Source organism: Pongo pygmaeus, chromosome 7 (assembly GCF_028885625.2).
Source record: "Pongo pygmaeus isolate AG05252 chromosome 7, NHGRI_mPonPyg2-v2.0_pri, whole genome shotgun sequence".
NCBI lineage: Eukaryota > Metazoa > Chordata > Mammalia > Primates > Hominidae > Pongo > Pongo pygmaeus.
Genome location: NC_072380.2, coordinates 55,460,636 through 55,485,474, shown reverse-complemented (window position 1 = coordinate 55,485,474; position 24,839 = coordinate 55,460,636).

Genomic DNA, 24,839 nt, shown 5'->3' with positions numbered 1-24,839 from the left:
TTTCTTTAGTGGGTGGCAGGGCTATGGAGGGGAAACAGCAATGGTTCTGGTACCTCCTTAACTTTCTTCCATTAAATTCCCCCAACAAGCCTCCAGAGAAGATATTACTGCTTTGATATTACAAAGGGAAAGACAGGTATGGCATCTCTAAAGAGCACAATGTTCTAGGACTGGGATGACTTGAAATCCACACACACATTTCTGAGAGAATTTTGCCATAAGGTACCTTACACCTTACTGTAAACTTATTTTACAATAAGTCTTGAACATCATTCCAAGTTACCATTTGGAAGAGTTTCCTCCATTTGGTTTTGTTCTAGCTGCATAGTATTCTTCTGTAAGGATGAACGTACTCTGATTTAGTTAGCCAGCCTCTTACTGATGTACAATTAAGTCGTTTTTAAATCTTTCACTCTTGAAAATCTTGTTTCTCACACATAAATATTTGTATCCAATAAAGAGTTGAAGTAGAATTGTTGGAGTTCGAGACCAGCCTGGCCAACATGGTGAAAACCCATCTCTCCTAGAAACACAAAATTGGCCGCACATGATGGGACATGCCCTTAATCTCAGCTGAGGCAGGAGAATCACTTCAGCCTGGGAGGCAGAGGTTGTAGTGAGCCGAAATCATGCCACTGCACTCCAGCCTGGGGAACACGAGCGAAACCATATCCCCCCCAAAACAATAATAATAAATGTCTATCTATCTATCTATCTATCTATATAGGTACATATATCCAATAGAATCCTATTCAGCCTTGAAAAAGAAAGAAATCTTATCTTAAGCAACAAGAATGAGCCTAGAGGATGTTCTACTGTGTGAAATAAAGCAAAGGCCAGACACAGTGGCTCAGGCCTCTAATCCCAGGACTTTGGGAGGAGAAGGGAGGAGGAAGAGTTGAGCCCAGGAGTTGGAGATCAACCATCTCTACAAAAAATACAAAAATTAGCCAGGTGTGGTGTTGGACGCCTGTAGTCCTAGCTACTCAGGAGGCTGAAGTGGGAGGATCTCTTGACCCCGGGAGGTGGAGGCCGTGGTGAGCCGTGTTTGTGTCACTGTACTCCAGCCTTGGTGACAGACTGCGACACTGTCTGAAAAAATACATCAATACATCACAAAGTTTTAAAAAGCAAACACAGAAATCCAAATCCTGCGCGATCTCACTTCTATGTGCAATGTAAAAAAGTGGAACTCAGAGTCGTAGAGAGCAGAACGCTGCTTACCCGAGGCAGGGGCCGGGGAGGGATTGGGAGATGTTAGTCTAATGATACAAAATTTCAGATACGAATAGTTCTAGAGATATGTTGAACAGCACGGCAACTACAGTGGGTAACTATGTACCGTATACTTGAAATGTGCTATCAGAGTAGATTTGAAACATGTTCTCATCACCATAAAATCAGTAGGTGAGGAAACGAATGTGTTAATTAGCTTGATTTTTGTGTCATTCCACAATGTATACATATATGAAACATCGTGTTGTACACCATAAATATATATCATTTTCATTTGTCAATTTAAAATGACAGTTTAAATAAATTCTAAAAATAAAATGAAATAACGTACACTGCAAAAGACTTTTATCTATTAAATCTCCAGAGAAGAACTCTAAGTTATAAAGGAAAGTAAAATTCCAGGAACGGTGAAATCCATCAGAAATGCCCTTCTTCAGCGCTTTCTGAAATTTGTCTGACACACTGGAAATCCAGTTCTTCACTAAGTCAGTGTTCTGGAAGTGTTAGTGTGTGTGTATATACGTGTGCGTGGGCTCACATACACAAATTAAATGAATGGAAATGTAAGCATCCAAATTATCAGTTTAATTTAGTTATCTATACATACACACACACACACACTCACACACCGAAAACATTGACAAAATCAGCCATTCCACCAAAACTAGCTGCTTAGTGTCTCATCTCTCATTGAAGATTCCAAATAGAAACGTGGATTTAAAGAGGCATGGTGGTTCATTCTCTCTTGGAGCCCTGTTGGAAGTTGACTGACTGACTGATTCAGACATTGTGTTTGCTCTTGCTTCCCTGGTTCTTTGAATTGGGACGTGAGGGTGTCCATTTTAGATCTTTCCTGCTTTCTCTTGTGGGCATTTAATGCTATGTTTCCCTCTACACACTGCTTTCAATGTATCCCAGAGATTCTGGTATGTTGTGTCTTTGTTCTCATTGGTTTCAAAGAACATCTTTATTCTGTCTTCATTTCGCTATGTACCCAGTAGTCACGCAGGAGCAGATTGCTCCGTTTCCGTGTAGTTGAGCGGTTTTGAGTGAGTTTCTTCATCCTGAGGTCCAGTTTGACTGCCCTGTGGTCTGAGAGACAGTTGGTTGTAATTTCTGTTCTTTTGCATTTGCGGAGGAGTGCTTTCCTTCCAACTATGTGGTCAGTTTTGGAATAAGTGTGATGTGGTGCTGAGAAGAATGTATATTCTGTTGATTTGGGGTGGAGAGTTAATGTAGATGTCTATTCGGTCTGCTTGGTGCAGAGCTAAGTTCAGTTCCTGGATATCCTTTTCAACTTTCTGTCTCGTTGATCTGTTTCATGTTGACGGTGGGGTGTTAAAATCTCCCATTGCTATTGTGTGGGTGTCTAATTATCTTCTGATGACACTTGAAAGATCAAGAAGTAGAAGCGCAAAAAAGTTATGCGTCCAATATGACAAAGCTAGTAAGTGGTGGAATTGGAATGGGAACCCAGATGTCTAACTCCAGAGCCTAAGCGCTTGAGCCACCTCACAGTGGTGCCTCTAGAGAAAACCAGGTAAGCGCACATTCAAAAGCAAAGCACTTTCCGTTGTTTTTAGCTTTTTTTTTATTTTTAATTTTTAACTTCATACAGACATTTATTCTGCGCCTGCCCCGGGGGCGGGGGAAAAATCGGGTGGGGGAGGGGAGGTTCAGACAGCCCCACAGAAGGGGAAGAGGCCCAAGAACGAAGACGATCAGGAGGCTGGTGGGCCTGGGGGCTGGCCTTGTTGTCAGAGGCCGGTGAAGTCCAGCTGGGCTGGGGGAGGCTAGTGGTGGAAGGCCAGAGGTCTGGGAGGGGCAGAGGGATGGGCACAGGCGCCAGGGGCGGCGGCAGGGTCTCCGGGGACTGGGAGTGGCGGCTGGGGCCTCGGGGAGCCCATTGGTGGAAGGACAGAGGTCTGGGAGGGGCAGAGGGATGGGGACAGGGACGACGGCCCGCGGCAGGGACTCCGGGGGACTGGGAGTCCGGGGTCGGGGTTAGTCTTGGCTTTTGGCCCTCTCCTGCCGCCGGCTGCTCCAGTTTCTTTCGCTTTGCGGCGAGGTGGACAGGGCTAGCTCTCGGGATCGATGGCAGTTTGGGAAGAGGCCTGGGGCTCAGGACAGGCCAGGGCGGCGGGAGAGGCGGACCGGTGGCGTGGCTGGATCTGGGCGCGCTGTCGAACCTTCCACATCGCCAGCTGCAGGCAGGCGTTTGCGTCCTCGCTGGAGTTGTGGCCGTCCTGGCTGTCCTGGATGATCTGTCCCAGGTAGTCGGCCGCGAGATTCCTGAGGGAACGCTTGTAGGGGAAACCCAGGTAGTGCGGGAAGAGCACGGCCGTGTCCACCACGGTGCTGTGGATCAGCTTGAGGGCCAGCAGATCGCTCTCCAGGCTGTGCCCGATGAGGATGGTTTGGGCGCTGAAAAAGCTCAGCAGGATGGCTTGGACTTCGGGCAACGTGACGCTCGTCTTGGCGACGTCGGCCTCGGTCACTCCGGAAAACCTGGTGTTGTAGTCCACGATCTCGTTGTCGGGCTTGACGAAGGTGTCGTACACCACTTGCATGTCGGCGTCCACCACGGTGACGCGGGTCAGCTCCAGGCCATGCGTGGTGTAGCACATCTCACAGTCCAAGGCGTAGATTCCTGGATAAGCGTCTGTGGAAAACTCTTTCTTGAAGGTCTTCACGAAGCCATGGAGGCTCTCCTTGCGGCCGTCCCGCACGTGCTGCTTTGCCACCTGGCAGCCCACTGAGCCAGGAGCAGCTGCACAGCAGGTGTACTGGCTAACCCGGCCTGCAGCCACTTGGCTGGAGCGGACCCGCCCCCAGTGATAATAACACAACTGGTCGCGTAGACAGCGGCCCGAGGAGGGCACCAGGTAGTCGGTGCCACAACGGCAGCAGACCCTGCAGGAGGAGTCGCCGGGCCCCTTCCCCTGGCCAGTGAAGAGGACGGCGCCTCCGGGCCGCTCGGGGTGCGGGAAGGGGTAGCCGTTCTCCTTGAGCTGGTCCTGGGTGAGCAGGAACTCCTGGAGGCGGCTGTACAGGGCGGCCCTGCTGAGGCCCGGCATGGAGCTGGGGGTCAGGCCCTTCAGTCTCTTGAGGGTGTTCAGGACCACATTCAGGTACATGTTCTTGTTGGGGCTGCAGTCGTAGGCCACCTTCTCCTCGTTCAGCGCCTTCTCCTCGGCCTCCTGCTTGGAGGCGCAGAACTTGAGACACTCTTTGGTGAACAGTTGGAGATAGCCTCGGCGGATGACGGTGGGGACTTGGCAGCCAGACCTTCGGAGGATAATGGGTTTCTTCCAAGTCGGTAAGGATGGACGACGGACGATTCGCTTAGAGCTGAGTGTGGTGGAGGTCTTGCATGCCCTCCCCCGTCTGTTGCGACCAGTCTTCCGTGGCTGTGTGCCGACCCTGGAGCCATTGGAGCGTTGGCTGCTGCCGGCCACCCGGGTTCTCTTGGCATCGGTGCGACCTGCGACCAAGCAGGGGCTGGGAAAGTGGGCGATCCTCTTCCTCTCCCTGGGGGCTGAGATGCGGACTCCACAGGGCCTCTCTGTCAGCCTTGGGGCGGCCGGCAAGCAGCAGGCCGACCCCCTCTGCGCGGGGAAGTACCACGCCTCCGTCGCCATCTTGGGCCACGCTGGGGGCACCGCCGGACCCCTATTCTGGGGCTCCGCCCGGATGTCCACGAGTGCTGAGGCCTGGTTGTGCATCTGGGGCACGCAGAGCCCGAAGCTCTGGGCAGGCTGATGAGAGGGCAGTGGGAATTCTGGAGCCTCGAGGGCCGCCTCCTCGGCCACCTTCTTAGCTTCTGGGTATGCAGGAGGGAACCAGCAGGGAGCTGTGGCTCGCAACATCTTGCTGCCTTCGGGAGCACCGGCCTGGCTCTGCTCCTCTCCCAAATGGCGGCTTGCCTCGTGGGGCGCCTCCTCGGCCACCCTCTTGGCTTCTGGGCATGCAGGTGGGAACCAGCAGGGAGCTGTGGCTCGCAACATCTTGCTGCCTTCGGGAGCACCGACCTGGCTCTGCTCCTCTCCCAAATGGCGACTTGCCTCTTGGGCCGCCTCCTCGGCCACCTTCTTAGCTTCTGTGTATGCAGGTGGGAACCAGCAGGGAGCTGTGGGTCGCAACCTGTTGCTGCCTTCGGGAGCACCGGCCTGGCTCTGCTCCTCTCCCAACTGGTGGCTTCAATGAGTGGCGCGGCCGCCCCGCCTCACCTTTATACAGGCACAGGGCAGAGTGGGTGGGACCTCCCCTTCATTGGATTGGTGCTTCAGTCTAGTCACACTGAACCTCATCTTCCACGAGACTTCAGCTTGGGAATTCCTCAGGGGGTCCGCCCATGGAATCAACTGGAATTCCCGGTTGCCAACCTTGGAGCTAGGTTCCTTTTCTTAAGTTAATTGACTGTCCCTGCACAGCAGTCCTATAATAGCGACTGGAATTGGGCTACCTAGGATTAAATTAAGGTTCAGGGAGGTTGGTCAGCTTGCTGGGCCCACACAGCAACCCATGGAGCCAGGACTGGGCCAGAAGTCTGCTGCATGCTGGAGGGCATGCCTCTCTCTGGGGTTGCCTTTCCCTGCTCTGTGCACTCCTCCACTGTGGGCAAACTGAAGACAGGATGTGGACCGCATCCACTTCTCTCCCAGGATTTGGGCAATATTCAGTACAGGGGGTCTTCCGAAAGTTCATAGAAAATGTACATGGTGAGAAATCTATGCATGGATTTCAATTCGTTTTCACTAAAATAAACATGTACTAACTTCTTACAACCTTTCTGAACTGGATCTCATTGGAGGCACTAAGAAGGATGAGACATCCACTGAAAAGGCCTCCTATCAGTGCAACTTGAATTCCGCTAAAATTGCAGCAAGAGCAAACATCCAATTGACGGTGAAGCTTGGGTGGAAGAATGAAGAAATCATTGATGTTTGAAGAAAAGCTTCTAAGGACACTAGCCCAAAGAAATCAACTCTTTACGGAGGTATGGCTTGTTTCAAGAAGAGATGAGAAGATGTGGAAGATGAATCCTGCAGTGGCTGTGAAAACCATTGTGCCCAGATCAGCTGCAGTGACGACGAGAGCTATCAGTGGAAATTTTCAACAGGAGGGATCACGATCCTGGGGCATCTCTTTGACAAATTGTAACCGGAATTTGGAACATGGCTTTGCCAATATGATCCTGAAGACCAAGCGTCATCAAAGCGATGGCTACCAAGAGATGGCAGTGGTCCAGTCAAAGGAAAAGGAGGGCAGACCAAAGGCAACATCATGGCATCAGTGTTATGGGACGCTCAAGGCATTTTGCATGTTGACTTTCTGAAGAGCCAAACATCTGCTTATTAGGAGAGTGTTTTGCGAAACTTAGACAAAGCTTTGGTAGAAACATGCTGGGAAAGTCTCACTCGAGTCCTTTTTGACCACATCAATGCTCTGCTCATTCCTCTCATCAAACAAGGGCCATTTTGTCAGTTTCAATGGGCAATCCTTAGGAATTCACCTTCCAGGCTGGTTTCGTTCCTTCCAACTTCTTTTTGTTTCCTCATGAGAAAAAGTCTCCTTGCCTTGCTTGGAAAGATGAGAGAAAGTCTCGTTGCCTTGCTTGGAAAGATGAGAGATGAGATCCTCCTCTTGTCTCCCAGGACAGAATGGTCAGACTTGAGTTTCCTTTCTCCTCACTCTTGTCTTCCTTCAGGGAGCTGCTGTGCCAGACAGAACTGCTCCCGTGTCTAGACACTGGTAGACTCGTTGAAGATCCGCACAGGCAATCCTCCGTGGGGTCAAAGTGGAAGGACTTATTTCTTTAGGGCTCAGTAGTCCACATCCTGACGCGCACCTTCAGCAGGCCAGGGTGGGGAAAAGGAGGGTGAAAGGGGGTGGCTCAGAGCCCGCTTCTTCAGCTTGGGGGTATCCTGGGAGGAACCGTTGTCCAGTGAGCAGGTCTTCGTCTCCACCAAATTCCCTAGGGGGAAATTTCTGGCAGCCCTTCTTGTTCAGCAGCTTATTGGGGCCAGGTGGACCTCGGCTAGTCACCAGCCGGAAGGCTTTTCTCCATTTCAGTTAGTTTTGCAGTTGCCTAGGTGACTATTGACCTCATTATCCAGAACAGCAAAGGGACGAGGGGTGAGAAGAGTGGCCGTCTGGGTTTGCAGCATATTGCTGCCTTATAGGAGTTGTGCAGTCATCGGCTGTGTGGAACTCCACCTGGCTGACCGGTGGGAACGCCTCCACAAACTCGCTAAATTCAGTAGCTTTTGCCTTCCAAGATTCATTTACACAATGTAGAATGCTTTAAACGAACGAGCATGAAGAGTGCTGGGCCGGAAAGTGACGATACGGATGGTAGGGGCTCCTCGGAGTAGAGGAGTAGAGTTTTACTATGATAACTAGGAGGCAAATAACAAGGAGCTGAACGTGATGCATAATAAACGAAGCACACACTCACGAAGCTCCATACCAAGTACATTCAAATGGTAATCATGATATTTGGAATTACAACTTAATGGGAAATCATTAAGTAATCTCATCCAACTTTCTTTAGTGGGTGGCAGGGCTATGGAGGGGAAACAGCAATGGTTCTGGTACCTCCTTAACTTTCTTCCATTAAATTCCCCCAACAAGCCTCCAGAGAAGATATTACTGCTTTGATATTACAAAGGGAAAGACAGGTATGGCATCTCTAAAGAGCACAATGTTCTAGGACTGGGATGACTTGAAATCCACACACACATTTCTGAGAGAATTTTGCCATAAGGTACCTTACACCTTACTGTAAACTTATTTTACAATAAGTCTTGAACATCATTCCAAGTTACCATTTGGAAGAGTTTCCTCCATTTGGTTTTGTTCTAGCTGCATAGTATTCTTCTGTAAGGATGAACGTACTCTGATTTAGTTAGCCAGCCTCTTACTGATGTACAATTAAGTCGTTTTTAAATCTTTCACTCTTGAAAATCTTGTTTCTCACACATAAATATTTGTATCCAATAAATAGTTGAAGTAGAATTGTTGGAGTTCGAGACCAGCCTGGCCAACATGGTGAAAACCCATCTCTCCTAGAAACACAAAATTGGCCGCACATGATGGGACATGCCCTTAATCTCAGCTGAGGCAGGAGAATCACTTCAGCCTGGGAGGCAGAGGTTGTAGTGAGCCGAAATCATGCCACTGCACTCCAGCCTGGGGAACACGAGCGAAACCATATCCCCCCCAAAACAATAATAATAAATGTCTATCTATCTATCTATCTATCTATATAGGTACATATATCCAATAGAATCCTATTCAGCCTTGAAAAAGAAAGAAATCTTATCTTAAGCAACAAGAATGAGCCTAGAGGATGTTCTACTGTGTGAAATAAAGCAAAGGCCAGACACAGTGGCTCAGGCCTCTAATCCCAGGACTTTGGGAGGAGAAGGGAGGAGGAAGAGTTGAGCCCAGGAGTTGGAGATCAACCATCTCTACAAAAAATACAAAAATTAGCCAGGTGTGGTGTTGGACGCCTGTAGTCCTAGCTACTCAGGAGGCTGAAGTGGGAGGATCTCTTGACCCCGGGAGGTGGAGGCCGTGGTGAGCCGTGTTTGTGTCACTGTACTCCAGCCTTGGTGACAGACTGCGACACTGTCTGAAAAAATACATCAATACATCACAAAGTTTTAAAAAGCAAACACAGAAATCCAAATCCTGCGCGATCTCACTTCTATGTGCAATGTAAAAAAGTGGAACTCAGAGTCGTAGAGAGCAGAACGCTGCTTACCCGAGGCAGGGGCCGGGGAGGGATTGGGAGATGTTAGTCTAATGATACAAAATTTCAGATACGAATAGTTCTAGAGATATGTTGAACAGCACGGCAACTACAGTGGTAACTATGTACCGTATACTTGAAATGTGCTATCAGAGTAGATTTGAAACATGTTCTCATCACCATAAAATCAGTAGGTGAGGAAACGAATGTGTTAATTAGCTTGATTTTTGTGTCATTCCACAATGTATACATATATGAAACATCATGTTGTACACCATAAATATATATCATTTTTATTTGTCAATTTAAAATGACAATTTAAATAAATTATAAAAATAAAATGAAATAACGTACACTGCAAAAGACTTTTATCTATTAAATCTCCAGAGAAGAACTCTAAGTTATAAAGGAAAGTAAAATTCCAGGAACGGTGAAATCCATCAGAAATGCCCTTCTTCAGCGCTTTCTGAAATTTGTCTGACACACTGGAAATCCAGTTCTTCACTAAGTCAGTGTTCTGGAAGTGTTAGTGTGTGTGTATATATGTGTGAGTGGGCTCACATACACAAATTAAATGAATGGAAATGTAAGCATCCAGATTATCAGTTTAATTTAGTTATCTATACATACACACACACACACACTCACACACCGAAAACATTGACAAAATCAGCCATTCCACCAAAACTAGCTGCTTAGTGTCTCATCTCTCATTGAAGATTCCAAATAGAAACGTGGATTTAAAGAGGCATGGTGGTTCATTCTCTCTTGGAGTCCTTTTGGAAGTTGACTGACTGATTCAGACATTGTGTTTGCTCTTGCTTCCCTGGTTCTTTGAATTGGGACGTGAGGGTGTCCATTTTAGATCTTTCCTGCTTTCTCTTGTGGGCATTTAATGCTATGTTTCCCTCTACACACTGCTTTCAATGTATCCCAGAGATTCTGGTATGTTGTGTCTTTGTTCTCATTGGTTTCAAAGAACATCTTTATTCTGTCTTCATTTCGCTATGTACCCAGTAGTCACTCAGGAGCAGATTGCTCCGTTTCCGTGTAGTTGAGCGGTTTTGAGTGAGTTTCTTCATCCTGAGGTCCAGTTTGACTGCCCTGGGGTCTGAGAGACTGTTGGTTGTAATTTCTGTTCTTTTGCATTTGCGGAGGAGTGCTTTCCTTCCAACTATGTGGTCAGTTTTGGAATAAGTGTGATGTGGTGCTGAGAAGAATGTATATTCTGTTGATTTGGGGTGGAGAGTTAATGTAGATGTCTATTCGGTCTGCTTGGTGCAGAGCTAAGTTCAGTTCCTGGATATCCTTTTCAACTTTCTGTCTCGTTGATCTGTTTCATGTTGACGGTGGGGTGTTAAAATCTCCCATTGCTATTGTGTGGGTGTCTAATTATCTTCTGATGACACTTGAAAGATCAAGAAGTAGAAGCGCAAAAAAGTTATGCGTCCAATATGACAAAGCTAGTAAGTGGTGGAATTGGAATGGGAACCCAGATGTCTAACTCCAGAGCCTAAGCGCTTGAGCCACCTCACAGTGGTGCCTCTAGAGAAAACCAGTAAGCGCACATTCAAAAGCAAAGCACTTTCAGTTGTTTTTAGCTTTTTTTTTATTTTTAATTTTTAACTTCATACAGACATTTATTCTGCGCCTGCCCCGGGGGCGGGGGAAAAATCGGGTGGGGGAGGGGAGGTTCAGACAGCCCCACAGAAGGGGAAGAGGCCCAAGAACGAAGACGATCAGGAGGCTGGTGGGCCTGGGGGCTGGCCTTGTTGTCAGAGGCCGGGGAAGTCCAGGTGGGCTGGGGGAGGCTAGTGGTGGAAGGCCAGAGGTCTGGGAGGGGCAGAGGGATGGGCACAGGCGCCAGGGGCGGCGGCAGGGTCTCCGGGGACTGGGAGTGGCGGCTGGGGCCTCGGGGAGCCCATTGGTGGAAGGACAGAGGTCTGGGAGGGGCAGAGGGATGGGGACAGGGACGACGGCCCGCGGCAGGGACTCCGGGGGACTGGGAGTCCGGGGTCGGGGTTAGTCTTGGCTTTTGGCCCTCTCCTGCCGCCGGCTGCTCCAGTTTCTTTCGCTTTGCGGCGAGGTGGACAGGGCTAGCTCTCGGGATCGATGGCAGTTTGGGAAGAGGCCTGGGGCTCAGGACAGGCCAGGGCGGCGGGAGAGGCGGACCGGTGGCGTGGCTGGATCTGGGCGCGCTGTCGAACCTTCCACATCGCCAGCTGCAGGCAGGCGTTTGCGTCCTCGCTGGAGTTGTGGCCGTCCTGGCTGTCCTGGATGATCTGTCCCAGGTAGTCGGCCGCGAGATTCCTGAGGGAACGCTTGTAGGGGAAACCCAGGTAGTGCGGGAAGAGCACGGCCGTGTCCACCACGGTGCTGTGGATCAGCTTGAGGGCCAGCAGATCGCTCTCCAGGCTGTGCCCGATGAGGATGGTTTGGGCGCTGAAAAAGCTCAGCAGGATGGCTTGGACTTCGGGCAACGTGACGCTCGTCTTGGCGACGTCGGCCTCGGTCACTCCGGAAAACCTGGTGTTGTAGTCCACGATCTCGTTGTCGGGCTTGACGAAGGTGTCGTACACCACTTGCATGTCGGCGTCCACCACGGTGACGCGGGTCAGCTCCAGGCCATGCGTGGTGTAGCACATCTCACAGTCCAAGGCGTAGATTCCTGGATAAGCGTCTGTGGAAAACTCTTTCTTGAAGGTCTTCACGAAGCCATGGAGGCTCTCCTTGCGGCCGTCCCGCACGTGCTGCTTTGCCACCTGGCAGCCCACTGAGCCAGGAGCAGCTGCACAGCAGGTGTACTGGCTAACCCGGCCTGCAGCCACTTGGCTGGAGCGGACCCGCCCCCAGTGATAATAACACAACTGGTCGCGTAGACAGCGGCCCGAGGAGGGCACCAGGTAGTCGGTGCCACAACGGCAGCAGACCCTGCAGGAGGAGTCGCCGGGCCCCTTCCCCTGGCCAGTGAAGAGGACGGCGCCTCCGGGCCGCTCGGGGTGCGGGAAGGGGTAGCCGTTCTCCTTGAGCTGGTCCTGGGTGAGCAGGAACTCCTGGAGGCGGCTGTACAGGGCGGCCCTGCTGAGGCCCGGCATGGAGCTGGGGGTCAGGCCCTTCAGTCTCTTGAGGGTGTTCAGGACCACATTCAGGTACATGTTCTTCTTGGGGCTGCAGTCGTAGGCCACCTTCTCCTCGTTCAGCGCCTTCTCCTCGGCCTCCTGCTTGGAGGCGCAGAACTTGAGACACTCTTTGGTGAACAGTTGGAGATAGCCTCGGCGGATGACGGTGGGGACTTGGCAGCCAGACCTTCGGAGGATAATGGGTTTCTTCCAAGTCGGTAAGGATGGACGACGGACGATTCGCTTAGAGCTGAGTGTGGTGGAGGTCTTGCATGCCCTCCCCCGTCTGTTGCGACCAGTCTTCCGTGGCTGTGTGCCGACCCTGGAGCCATTGGAGCGTTGGCTGCTGCCGGCCACCCGGGTTCTCTTGGCATCGGTGCGACCTGCGACCAAGCAGGGGCTGGGAAAGTGGGCGATCCTCTTCCTCTCCCTGGGGGCTGAGATGCGGACTCCACAGGGCCTCTCTGTCAGCCTTGGGGCGGCCGGCAAGCAGCAGGCCGACCCCCTCTGCGCGGGGAAGTACCACGCCTCCGTCGCCATCTTGGGCCACGCTGGGGGCACCGCCGGACCCCTATTCTGGGGCTCCGCCCGGATGTCCACGAGTGCTGAGGCCTGGTTGTGCATCTGGGGCACGCAGAGCCCGAAGCTCTGGGCAGGCTGATGAGAGGGCAGTGGGAATTCTGGAGCCTCGAGGGCCGCCTCCTCGGCCACCTTCTTAGCTTCTGGGTATGCAGGAGGGAACCAGCAGGGAGCTGTGGCTCGCAACATCTTGCTGCCTTCGGGAGCACCGGCCTGGCTCTGCTCCTCTCCCAAATGGCGGCTTGCCTCGTGGGGCGCCTCCTCGGCCACCCTCTTGGCTTCTGGGCATGCAGGTGGGAACCAGCAGGGAGCTGTGGCTCGCAACATCTTGCTGCCTTCGGGAGCACCGACCTGGCTCTGCTCCTCTCCCAAATGGCGACTTGCCTCTTGGGCCGCCTCCTCGGCCACCTTCTTAGCTTCTGTGTATGCAGGTGGGAACCAGCAGGGAGCTGTGGGTCGCAACCTGTTGCTGCCTTCGGGAGCACCGGCCTGGCTCTGCTCCTCTCCCAACTGGTGGCTTCAATGAGTGGCGCGGCCGCCCCGCCTCACCTTTATACAGGCACAGGGCAGAGTGGGTGGGACCTCCCCTTCATTGGATTGGTGCTTCAGTCTAGTCACACTGAACCTCATCTTCCACGAGACTTCAGCTTGGGAATTCCTCAGGGGGTCCGCCCATGGAATCAACTGGAATTCCCGGTTGCCAACCTTGGAGCTAGGTTCCTTTTCTTAAGTTAATTGACTGTCCCTGCACAGCAGTCCTATAATAGCGACTGGAATTGGGCTACCTAGGATTAAATTAAGGTTCAGGGAGGTTGGTCAGCTTGCTGGGCCCACACAGCAACCCATGGAGCCAGGACTGGGCCAGAAGTCTGCTGCATGCTGGAGGGCATGCCTCTCTCTGGGGTTGCCTTTCCCTGCTCTGTGCACTCCTCCACTGTGGGCAAACTGAAGACAGGATGTGGACCGCATCCACTTCTCTCCCAGGATTTGGGCAATATTCAGTACAGGGGGTCTTCCGAAAGTTCATAGAAAATGTACATGGTGAGAAATCTATGCATGGATTTCAATTCGTTTTCACTAAAATAAACATGTACTAACTTCTTACAACCTTTCTGAACTGGATCTCATTGGAGGCACTAAGAAGGATGAGACATCCACTGAAAAGGCCTCCTATCAGTGCAACTTGAATTCCGCTAAAATTGCAGCAAGAGCAAACATCCAATTGACGGTGAAGCTTGGGTGGAAGAATGAAGAAATCATTGATGTTTGAAGAAAAGCTTCTAAGGACACTAGCCCAAAGAAATCAACTCTTTACGGAGGTATGGCTTGTTTCAAGAAGAGATGAGAAGATGTGGAAGATGAATCCTGCAGTGGCTGTGAAAACCATTGTGCCCAGATCAGCTGCAGTGACGACGAGAGCTATCAGTGGAAATTTTCAACAGGAGGGATCACGATCCTGGGGCATCTCTTTGACAAATTGTAACCGGAATTTGGAACATGGCTTTGCCAATATGATCCTGAAGACCAAGCGTCATCAAAGCGATGGCTACCAAGAGATGGCAGTGGTCCAGTCAAAGGAAAAGGAGGGCAGACCAAAGGCAACATCATGGCATCAGTGTTATGGGACGCTCAAGGCATTTTGCATGTTGACTTTCTGAAGAGCCAAACATCTGCTTATTAGGAGAGTGTTTTGCGAAACTTAGACAAAGCTTTGGTAGAAACATGCTGGGAAAGTCTCACTCGAGTCCTTTTTGACCACATCAATGCTCTGCTCATTCCTCTCATCAAACAAGGGCCATTTTGTCAGTTTCAATGGGCAATCCTTAGGAATTCACCTTCCAGGCTGGTTTCGTTCCTTCCAACTTCTTTTTGTTTCCTCATGAGAAAAAGTCTCCTTGCCTTGCTTGGAAAGATGAGAGAAAGTCTCGTTGCCTTGCTTGGAAAGATGAGAGATGAGATCCTCCTCTTGTCTCCCAGGACAGAATGGTCAGACTTGAGTTTCCTTTCTCCTCACTCTTGTCTTCCTTCAGGGAGCTGCTGTGCCAGACAGAACTGCTCCCGTGTCTAGACACTGGTAGACTCGTTGAAGATCCGCACAGGCAATCCTCCGTGGGGTCAAAGTGGAAGGACTTATTTCTTTAGGGCTCAGTAGTCCACATCCTGACGCGCACCTTCAGCAGGCCAGGGTGGGGAAAAGGAGGGTGAAAGGGGGTGGCTCAGAGCCCGCTTCTTCAGCTTGGGGGTATCCTGGGAGGAACCGTTGTCCAGTGAGCAGGTCTTCGTCTCCACCAAATTCCCTAGGGGGAAATTTCTGGCAGCCCTTCTTGTTCAGCAGCTTATTGGGGCCAGGTGGACCTCGGCTAGTCACCAGCCGGAAGGCTTTTCTCCATTTCAGTTAGTTTTGCAGTTGCCTAGGTGACTATTGACCTCATTATCCAGAACAGCAAAGGGACGAGGGGTGAGAAGAGTGGCCGTCTGGGTTTGCAGCATATTGCTGCCTTATAGGAGTTGTGCAGTCATCGGCTGTGTGGAACTCCACCTGGCTGACCGGTGGGAACGCCTCCACAAACTCGCTAAATTCAGTAGCTTTTGCCTTCCAAGATTCATTTACACAATGTAGAATGCTTTAAACGAACGAGCATGAAGAGTGCTGGGCCGGAAAGTGACGATACGGATGGTAGGGGCTCCTCGGAGTAGAGGAGTAGAGTTTTACTATGATAACTAGGAGGCAAATAACAAGGAGCTGAACGTGATGCATAATAAACGAAGCACACACTCACGAAGCTCCATACCAAGTACATTCAAATGGTAATCATGATATTTGGAATTACAACTTAATGGGAAATCATTAAGTAATCTCATCCAACTTTCTTTAGTGGGTGGCAGGGCTATGGAGGGGAAACAGCAATGGTTCTGGTACCTCCTTAACTTTCTTCCATTAAATTCCCCCAACAAGCCTCCAGAGAAGATATTACTGCTTTGATATTACAAAGGGAAAGACAGGTATGGCATCTCTAAAGAGCACAATGTTCTAGGACTGGGATGACTTGAAATCCACACACACATTTCTGAGAGAATTTTGCCATAAGGTACCTTACACCTTACTGTAAACTTATTTTACAATAAGTCTTGAACATCATTCCAAGTTACCATTTGGAAGAGTTTCCTCCATTTGGTTTTGTTCTAGCTGCATAGTATTCTTCTGTAAGGATGAACGTACTCTGATTTAGTTAGCCAGCCTCTTACTGATGTACAATTAAGTCGTTTTTAAATCTTTCACTCTTGAAAATCTTGTTTCTCACACATAAATATTTGTATCCAATAAATAGTTGAAGTAGAATTGTTGGAGTTCGAGACCAGCCTGGCCAACATGGTGAAAACCCATCTCTCCTAGAAACACAAAATTGGCCGCACATGATGGGACATGCCCTTAATCTCAGCTGAGGCAGGAGAATCACTTCAGCCTGGGAGGCAGAGGTTGTAGTGAGCCGAAATCATGCCACTGCACTCCAGCCTGGGGAACACGAGCGAAACCATATCCCCCCCAAAACAATAATAATAAATGTCTATCTATCTATCTATCTATCTATATAGGTACATATATCCAATAGAATCCTATTCAGCCTTGAAAAAGAAAGAAATCTTATCTTAAGCAACAAGAATGAGCCTAGAGGATGTTCTACTGTGTGAAATAAAGCAAAGGCCAGACACAGTGGCTCAGGCCTCTAATCCCAGGACTTTGGGAGGAGAAGGGAGGAGGAAGAGTTGAGCCCAGGAGTTGGAGATCAACCATCTCTACAAAAAATACAAAAATTAGCCAGGTGTGGTGTTGGACGCCTGTAGTCCTAGCTACTCAGGAGGCTGAAGTGGGAGGATCTCTTGACCCCGGGAGGTGGAGGCCGTGGTGAGCCGTGTTTGTGTCACTGTACTCCAGCCTTGGTGACAGACTGCGACACTGTCTGAAAAAATACATCAATACATCACAAAGTTTTAAAAAGCAAACACAGAAATCCAAATCCTGCGCGATCTCACTTCTATGTGCAATGTAAAAAAGTGGAACTCAGAGTCGTAGAGAGCAGAACGCTGCTTACCCGAGGCAGGGGCCGGGGAGGGATTGGGAGATGTTAGTCTAATGATACAAAATTTCAGATACGAATAGTTCTAGAGATATGTTGAACAGCACGGCAACTACAGTGGTAACTATGTACCGTATACTTGAAATGTGCTATCAGAGTAGATTTGAAACATGTTCTCATCACCATAAAATCAGTAGGTGAGGAAACGAATGTGTTAATTAGCTTGATTTTTGTGTCATTCCACAATGTATACATATATGAAACATCATGTTGTACACCATAAATATATATCATTTTTATTTGTCAATTTAAAATGACAATTTAAATAAATTATAAAAATAAAATGAAATAACGTACACTGCAAAAGACTTTTATCTATTAAATCTCCAGAGAAGAACTCTAAGTTATAAAGGAAAGTAAAATTCCAGGAACGGTGAAATCCATCAGAAATGCCCTTCTTCAGCGCTTTCTGAAATTTGTCTGACACACTGGAAATCCAGTTCTTCACTAAGTCAGTGTTCTGGAAGTGTTAGTGTGTGTGTATATATGTGTGAGTGGGCTCACATACACAAATTAAATGAATGGAAATGTAAGCATCCAGATTATCAGTTTAATTTAGTTATCTATACATACACACACACACACACTCACACACCGAAAACATTGACAAAATCAGCCATTCCACCAAAACTAGCTGCTTAGTGTCTCATCTCTCATTGAAGATTCCAAATAGAAACGTGGATTTAAAGAGGCATGGTGGTTCATTCTCTCTTGGAGTCCTTTTGGAAGTTGACTGACTGATTCAGACATTGTGTTTGCTCTTGCTTCCCTGGTTCTTTGAATTGGGACGTGAGGGTGTCCATTTTAGATCTTTCCTGCTTTCTCTTGTGGGCATTTAATGCTATGTTTCCCTCTACACACTGCTTTCAATGTATCCCAGAGATTCTGGTATGTTGTGTCTTTGTTCTCATTGGTTTCAAAGAACATCTTTATTCTGTCTTCATTTCGCTATGTACCCAGTAGTCACTCAGGAGCAGATTGCTCCGTTTCCGTGTAGTTGAGCGGTTTTGAGTGAGTTTCTTCATCCTGAGGTCCAGTTTGACTGCCCTGGGGTCTGAGAGACAGTTGGTTGTAATTTCTGTTCTTTTGCATTTGCGGAGGAGTGCTTTCCTTCCAACTATGTGGTCAGTTTTGGAATAAGTGTGATGTGGTGCTGAGAAGAATGTATATTCTGTTGATTTGGGGTGGAGAGTTAATGTAGATGTCTATTCGGTCTGCTTGGTGCAGAGCTAAGTTCAGTTCCTGGATATCCTTTTCAACTTTCTGTCTCGTTGATCTGTTTCATGTTGACGGTGGGGTGTTAAAATCTCCCATTGCTATTGTGTGGGTGTCTAATTATCTTCTGATGACACTTGAAAGATCAAGAAGTAGAAGCGCAAAAAAGTTATGCGTCCAATATGACAAAGCTAGTAAGTGGTGGAATTGGAATGGGAACCCAGATGTCTAACTCCAGAGCCTAAGCGCTTGAGCCACCTCACAGTGGTGCCTCTAGAGAAAACCAGTAAGCGCACATTCAAAAGCAAAGCACTTTCAGTTGTTTTTAGCTTTTTTTTTATTTTTAATTTTTAACTTCATACAGACATTTATTCTGCGCCTGCCCCGGGGGCGGGGGAAAAATCGGGTGGGGGAGGGGAGGTTCAGACAGCCCCACAGAAGGGGAAGAGGCCCAAGAACGAAGACGATCAGGAGGCTGGTGGGCCTGGGGGCTGGCCTTGTTGTCAGAGGCCGGGGAAGTCCAGGTGGGCTGGGGGAGGCTAGTGGTGGAAGGCCAGAGGTCTGGGAGGGGCAGAGGGATGGGCACAGGCGCCAGGGGCGGCGGCAGGGTCTCCGGGGACTGGGAGTGGCGGCTGGGGCCTCGGGGAGCCCATTGGTGGAAGGACAGAGGTCTGGGAGGGGCAGAGGGATGGGGACAGGGACGACGGCCCGCGGCAGGGACTCCGGGGGACTGGGAGTCCGGGGTCGGGGTTAGTCTTGGCTTTTGGCCCTCTCCTGCCGCCGGCTGCTCCAGTTTCTTTCGCTTTGCGGCGAGGTGGACAGGGCTAGCTCTCGGGATCGATGGCAGTTTGGGAAGAGGCCTGGGGCTCAGGACAGGCCAGGGCGGCGGGAGAGGCGGACCGGTGGCGTGGCTGGATCTGGGCGCGCTGTCGAACCTTCCACATCGCCAGCTGCAGGCAGGCGTTTGCGTCCTCGCTGGAGTTGTGGCCGTCCTGGCTGTCCTGGATGATCTGTCCCAGGTAGTCGGCCGCGAGATTCCTGAGGGAACGCTTGTAGGGGAAACCCAGGTAGTGCGGGAAGAGCACGGCCGTGTCCACCACGGTGCTGTGGATCAGCTTGAGGGCCAGCAGATCGCTCTCCAGGCTGTGCCCGATGAGGATGGTTTGGGCGCTGAAAAAGCTCAGCAGGATGGCTTGGACTTCGGGCAACGTGACGCTCGTCTTGGCGACGTCGGCCTCGGTCACTCCGGAAAACCTGGTGTTGTAGTCCACGATCTCGTTGTCGGGCTTGACGAAGGTGTCGTACACCACTTGCATGTCGGCGTCCACCACGGTGACGCGGGTCAGCTCCAGGCCATGCGTGGTGTAGCACATCTCACAGTCCAAGGCGCAGATTCCTGGATAAGCGTCTGTGGAAAACTCTTTCTTGAAGGTCTTCACGAAGCCATGGAGGCTCTCCTTGCGGCCGTCCCGCACGTGCTGCTTTGCCACCTGGCAGCCCACTGAGCCAGGAGCAGCTGCACAGCAGGTGTACTGGCTAACCCGGCCTGCAGCCACTTGGCTGGAGCGGACCCGCCCCCAGTGATAATAACACAACTGGTCGCGTAGACAGCGGCCCGAGGAGGACACCAGGTAGTCGGTGCCACAACGGCAGCAGACCCTGCAGGAGGAGTCGCCGGGCCCCTTCCCCTGGCCAGTGAAGAGGACGGCGCCTCCGGGCCGCTCGGGGTGCGGGAAGGGGTAGCCGTTCTCCTTGAGCTGGTCCTGGGTGAGCAGGAACTCCTGGAGGCGGCTGTACAGGGCGGCCCTGCTGAGGCCCGGCATGGAGCAGGGGGTCAGGCCCTTCAGTCTCTTGGGGGTGTTCAGGACCACATTCAGGTACATGTTCTTGTTGGGGCTGCAGTCGTAGGCCACCTTCTCCTCGTTCAGCGCCTTCTCCTCGGCCTCTTCCTTGGAGGCGCAGAACTTGAGACACTCTTTGGTGAACAGTTGGAGATAGCCTCGGCGGATGACGGTGGGGACTTGGCAGCGAGACCTTCGGAGGATAATGGGTTTCTTCCAAGTCGGTAAGGATGGACGACGGACGATTTGCTTAGAGCTGAGTGTGGTTGAGGTCTTGCATGCCCTCCCCCGTCTGTTGCGACCAGTCTTCCGTGGCTGTGTGCCGACCCTGGAGCCATTGGAGCGTTGGCTGCTGCCGGCCACCCGGGTTCTCTTGGCATCGGTGCGACCTGCGACCAAGCAGGGGCTGGGAAAGCGGGCGATCCTCTTCCTCTCCCTGGGGGCTGAGATGCGGACTCCACAGGGCCTCTCTGTCAGCCTTGGGGCGGCTGGCAAGCAGCAGGCCGACCCCCTCTGCGCGGGGAAGTACCACGCCTCCGTCGCCATCTTGGGCCACGCTGGGGGCACCGCCGGACCCCTATTCTGGGGCTCCGCCCGGATGTCCACGAGTGCTGAGGCCTGGTTGTGCATCTGGGGCACGCAGAGCCCGAAGCTGTGGGCAGGCTGATGAGAGGGCAGTGGGAATTCTGGAGCCTCGAGGGCCGCCTCCTCGGCCACATTCTTAGCCTCTGGGTATGCAGGAGGGAACCAGCAGGGAGCTGTGACTCGCAACATCTTGCTGCCTTCGGGAACACCGACCTGGCTCTGCTCCACTCCCAAATGGCGGCTTGCCTCGTGGGGCGCCTCCTCGGCCACCTTCTTAGCTTCTGGGTATGCAGGTGGGAACCAGCAGGGAGCTGTGGCTCGCAACATCTTGCTGCCTTCGGGAGCACCGGCCTGGCTCTGCTCCTCTCCCAACTGGCGGCTTGCCTCGAGGGCCTCCTCCTCGGCCACCTTCATGGCTTCAGGGCATGCAGGTGGGAACCAGCAGGGAGCTGTGGCTCGCAACATCTTGCTGCCTTCGGGAACACCGACCTGGCTCTGCTCCTCTCCCAAATGGCGGCTTGCCTCGTGGGCCGCCTCCTCGGCCACCTTCTTAGCTTCTGGATATGCAGGTGGGAACCAGCAGGGAGCTGCGGCTCGCAACATCATGCTGCCTTCGGGAGCACCGGCCTGGCTCTGCTCCTCTCCCAACTGGCGGCTTCAATGAGTGGCGCGGCCGCCCCGCCTCACCTTTATACAGGCACAGGGCAGAGTGGGTGGGACTTCCCCTTCATTGGATTGGTGCTTCAGTCTAGTCCCACTGAACCTCATCTTCCACGAGACTTCAGCTTGGGAATTCCTCAGGGGGTCCGCCCATGGAATCAACTGGAATTCCCGGTTGCCAACCTTGGAGCTAGGTTCCTTTTCTTAAGTTAATTGACTGTCCCTGCACAGCAGTCCTATAATAGCGAGTGGAATTGGGCTACCTAGGATTAAATTAAGGTTCAGGGAGGTTGGTCAGCTTGCTGGGCCCACACAGCAACCCATGGAGCCAGGACTGGGCCAGCAGTCTGCTGCATGCTGGAGGGCATGCCTCTCTCTGGGGCTGCCTTTCCCTGCTCTGTGCACTCCTCCACTGTGGGCAAACTGAAGACAGGAAGTGGACCGCATCCAATTCTCTCCCAGGATTTGGGCAATATTCAGTACAGGGGGTCTTCCGAAAGTTCATAGAAAATGTACATGGTGAGAAATCTATGCATGGATTTCAATTCGTTTTCACTAAAATAAACATGTACTAACTTCTTACAACCTTTCTGAACTGGATCTCATTGAAGGCACTAAGAAGGATGAGACATCCACTGAAAAGGCCTCCTATCAGTGCAACTTGAATTCCGCTAAAATTGCAGCAAGAGCAAACATCCAATTGACGGTGAAGCTTGGGTGGAAGAATGAAGAAATCATTGATGTTTGAAGAAAAGCTTCTAAGGACACTAGCCCAAAGAAATCAACTCTTTACGGAGGTATGGCTTGTTTCAAGAAGAGAAGAGAAGATGTGGAAGATGAATCCTGCAGTGGCTGTGAAAACCATTGTGCCCAGATCGGCTGCAGTGACGACGAGAGCTATCAGTGGAAATTTTCAACAGGAGGGATCACGATCCTGGGGCACCTGTTTGACAAATTGTAACCGGAATTTGGAACATGGCTTTGCCAATATGATCCTGAAGACAAAGCGTCATCAAAGCGATGGCTACCAAGAGATGGCAGTGGTCCAGTCAAAGGAAAAGGAGGGCAGACCAAAGGCAACATCATGGCATCAGTGTTATGGGACGCTCAAGGCATTTTGCATGTTGACTTTCTGAAGAGCCAAACATCTGCTTATTAGGAGAGTGTTTTGCGAAACTTAGACAAAGCTTTGGTAGAAACATGCTGGGAAAGTCTCACTCGAGTCCTTTTTGACCACATCAATGCTCTGCTCATTCCTCTCGTCAAACAAGGGCCATTTTGTCAGTTTCAATGGGCAATCCTTAGGAGTTCACCTTCCAAGCTGGTTTCGTTCCTTCCAACTTCTTTTTGTTTCCTCATGAGAAAAAGTCTCCTTGCCTTGCTTGGAAAGATGAGAGAAAGTCTCGTTGCCTTGCTTGGAAAGATGAGAGATGAGATCCTCCTCTTGTCTCCCAGGACAGAATGGTCAGACTTGAGTTTCCTTTCTCCTCACTCTTGTCTTCCTTCAGGGAGCTGCTGTGCCAGACAGAACTGCTCCCGTGTCTAGACACTGGTAGACTCGTTGAAGATCCGCACAGGCAATCCTCCGTGGGGTCAAAGTGGAAGGACTTGTTTCTTTAGGGCTCAGTAGTCCACATCCTGATGCGCACCTTCAGCAGGCCAGGGTGGGGAAAAGGAGGGTGAAAGGGGGTGGCTCAGAGCCCGCTTCTTCAGCTTTGGGGTATCCTGGGAGGAACCGTTGTCCAGTGAGCAGGTCTTCGACTCCACCAAATTCCCTAGGGGGAAATTTCTGGCAGCCCTTCTTGTTCAGCAGCTTATTGGGGCCAGGTGGACCTCGGCTAGTCACCAGCCGGAAGGCCTTTCTCCATTTCAGTTAGTTTTGCAAGTTGCCTAGGTGACTATTGACCTCATTATCCAGAACAGCAAAGGGACGAGGGGTGAGAAGAGTGGCCGTCTGGGTTTGCAGCATATTGCTGCCTTATAGGAGTTGTGCAGTCATCGGGTGTGTGGAACTCCACCTTGCTGATCGGTGGGAACGCCTCCACAAACTCGCTAAATTCAGTAGCTTTTGCCTTCCAAGATTCATTTACACAATGTAGAATGCTTTAAACGAACGAGCATGAAGAGTGCTGGGCCGGAAAGTGACGATACGGATGGTAGGGGCTCCTAGGAGTAGAGGAGTAGAGTTTTACTATGATAACTAGGAGGCAAATAACAAGGAGCTGAACGTGATGCATAATAAACGAAGCACACACTCACGAAGCTCCATACCAACTACATTCAAATGGTAATCATGATATTTGGAAATACAACTTAATGGGAAATCATTAAGTAATCTCATCCAACTTTCTTTAGTGGGTGGCAGGGCTATGGAGGGGAAACAGCAATGGTTCTGGTACCTCCTTAACTTTCTTCCATTAAATTCACCCAACAAGCCTCCAGAGAAGATATTACTGCTTTGATATTACAAAGGGAAAGACAGGTATGGCATCTCTAAAGAGCACAATGTTCTAGGACTGGGATGACTTGAAATCCACACACACACATTTCTGAGAGAATTTTGCCATAAGGTACCTTACACCTTACTGTAAACTTATTTTACAATAAGTCTTGAACATCATTCCAAGTTACCATTTGGAAGAGTTTCCTCCATTTGGTTTTGTTCTAGCTGCATAGTATTCTTCTGTAAGGATGAACGTACTCTGATTTAGTTAGCCAGCCTCTTACTGATGTACAATTAAGTCGTTTTTAAATCTTTCACTCTTGAAAATCTTGTTTCTCACACATAAATATTTGTATCCAATAAAGAGTGGAAGTAGAATTGTTGGAGTTCGAGACCAGCCTGGCCAACATGGTGAAAACCCATCTCTCCTAGAAACACAAAATTGGCCGCACATGATGGGACATGCCTTTAATCTCAGCTGAGGCAGGAGAATCACTTCAGCCTGGGAGGCAGAGGTTGTAGTGAGCCGAAATCATGCCACTGCACTCCAGCCTGGGGAACACGAGCGAAACCATATCCCCCCCAAAACAATAATAATAAATGTATATCTATCTATCTCTCTATCTATATAGGTACATATATCCAATAGAATCCTATTCAGCCTTGAAAAAGAAAGAAATCTTATCATTAGCAACATGAATGAGCCTAGAGGATGTTCTACTGTGTGAAATAAAGCAAAGGCCAGACACAGTGGCTCAGGCCTGTAATCCCAGGACTTTGGGAGGAGAAGGGAGGAGGAAGAGTTGAGCCCAGGAGTTGGAGATCAACCATCTCTACAAAAAATACAAAAATTAGCCAGGTGTGGTGTTGGACGCCTGTAGTCCTAGCTACTCAGGAGGCTGAAGTGGGAGGATCTCTTGACCCCGGGAGGTGGAGGCCGTGGTGAGCCGTGTTTGTGTCACTGTACTCCAGCCTTGGTGACAGACTCCGACACTGTCTGAAAAAATACATCAATACATCATAAAGTTTTAAAAAGCAAACACAGAAATACAAATACTGCACGATCTCACTTCTATGTGCAATGTAAAAAAGTGGAACTCAGAGTCGTAGAGAGCAGAACGCTGCTTACCCGAGGCAGGGGCCGGGGAGGGATTGGGAGATGTTAGTCTAATGATACAAAATTTCAGATACGAATAGTTCTAGAGATATGTTGAACAGCACGGCAACAACAGTGGGTAACTATGTACTGTATACTTGAAATGTGCT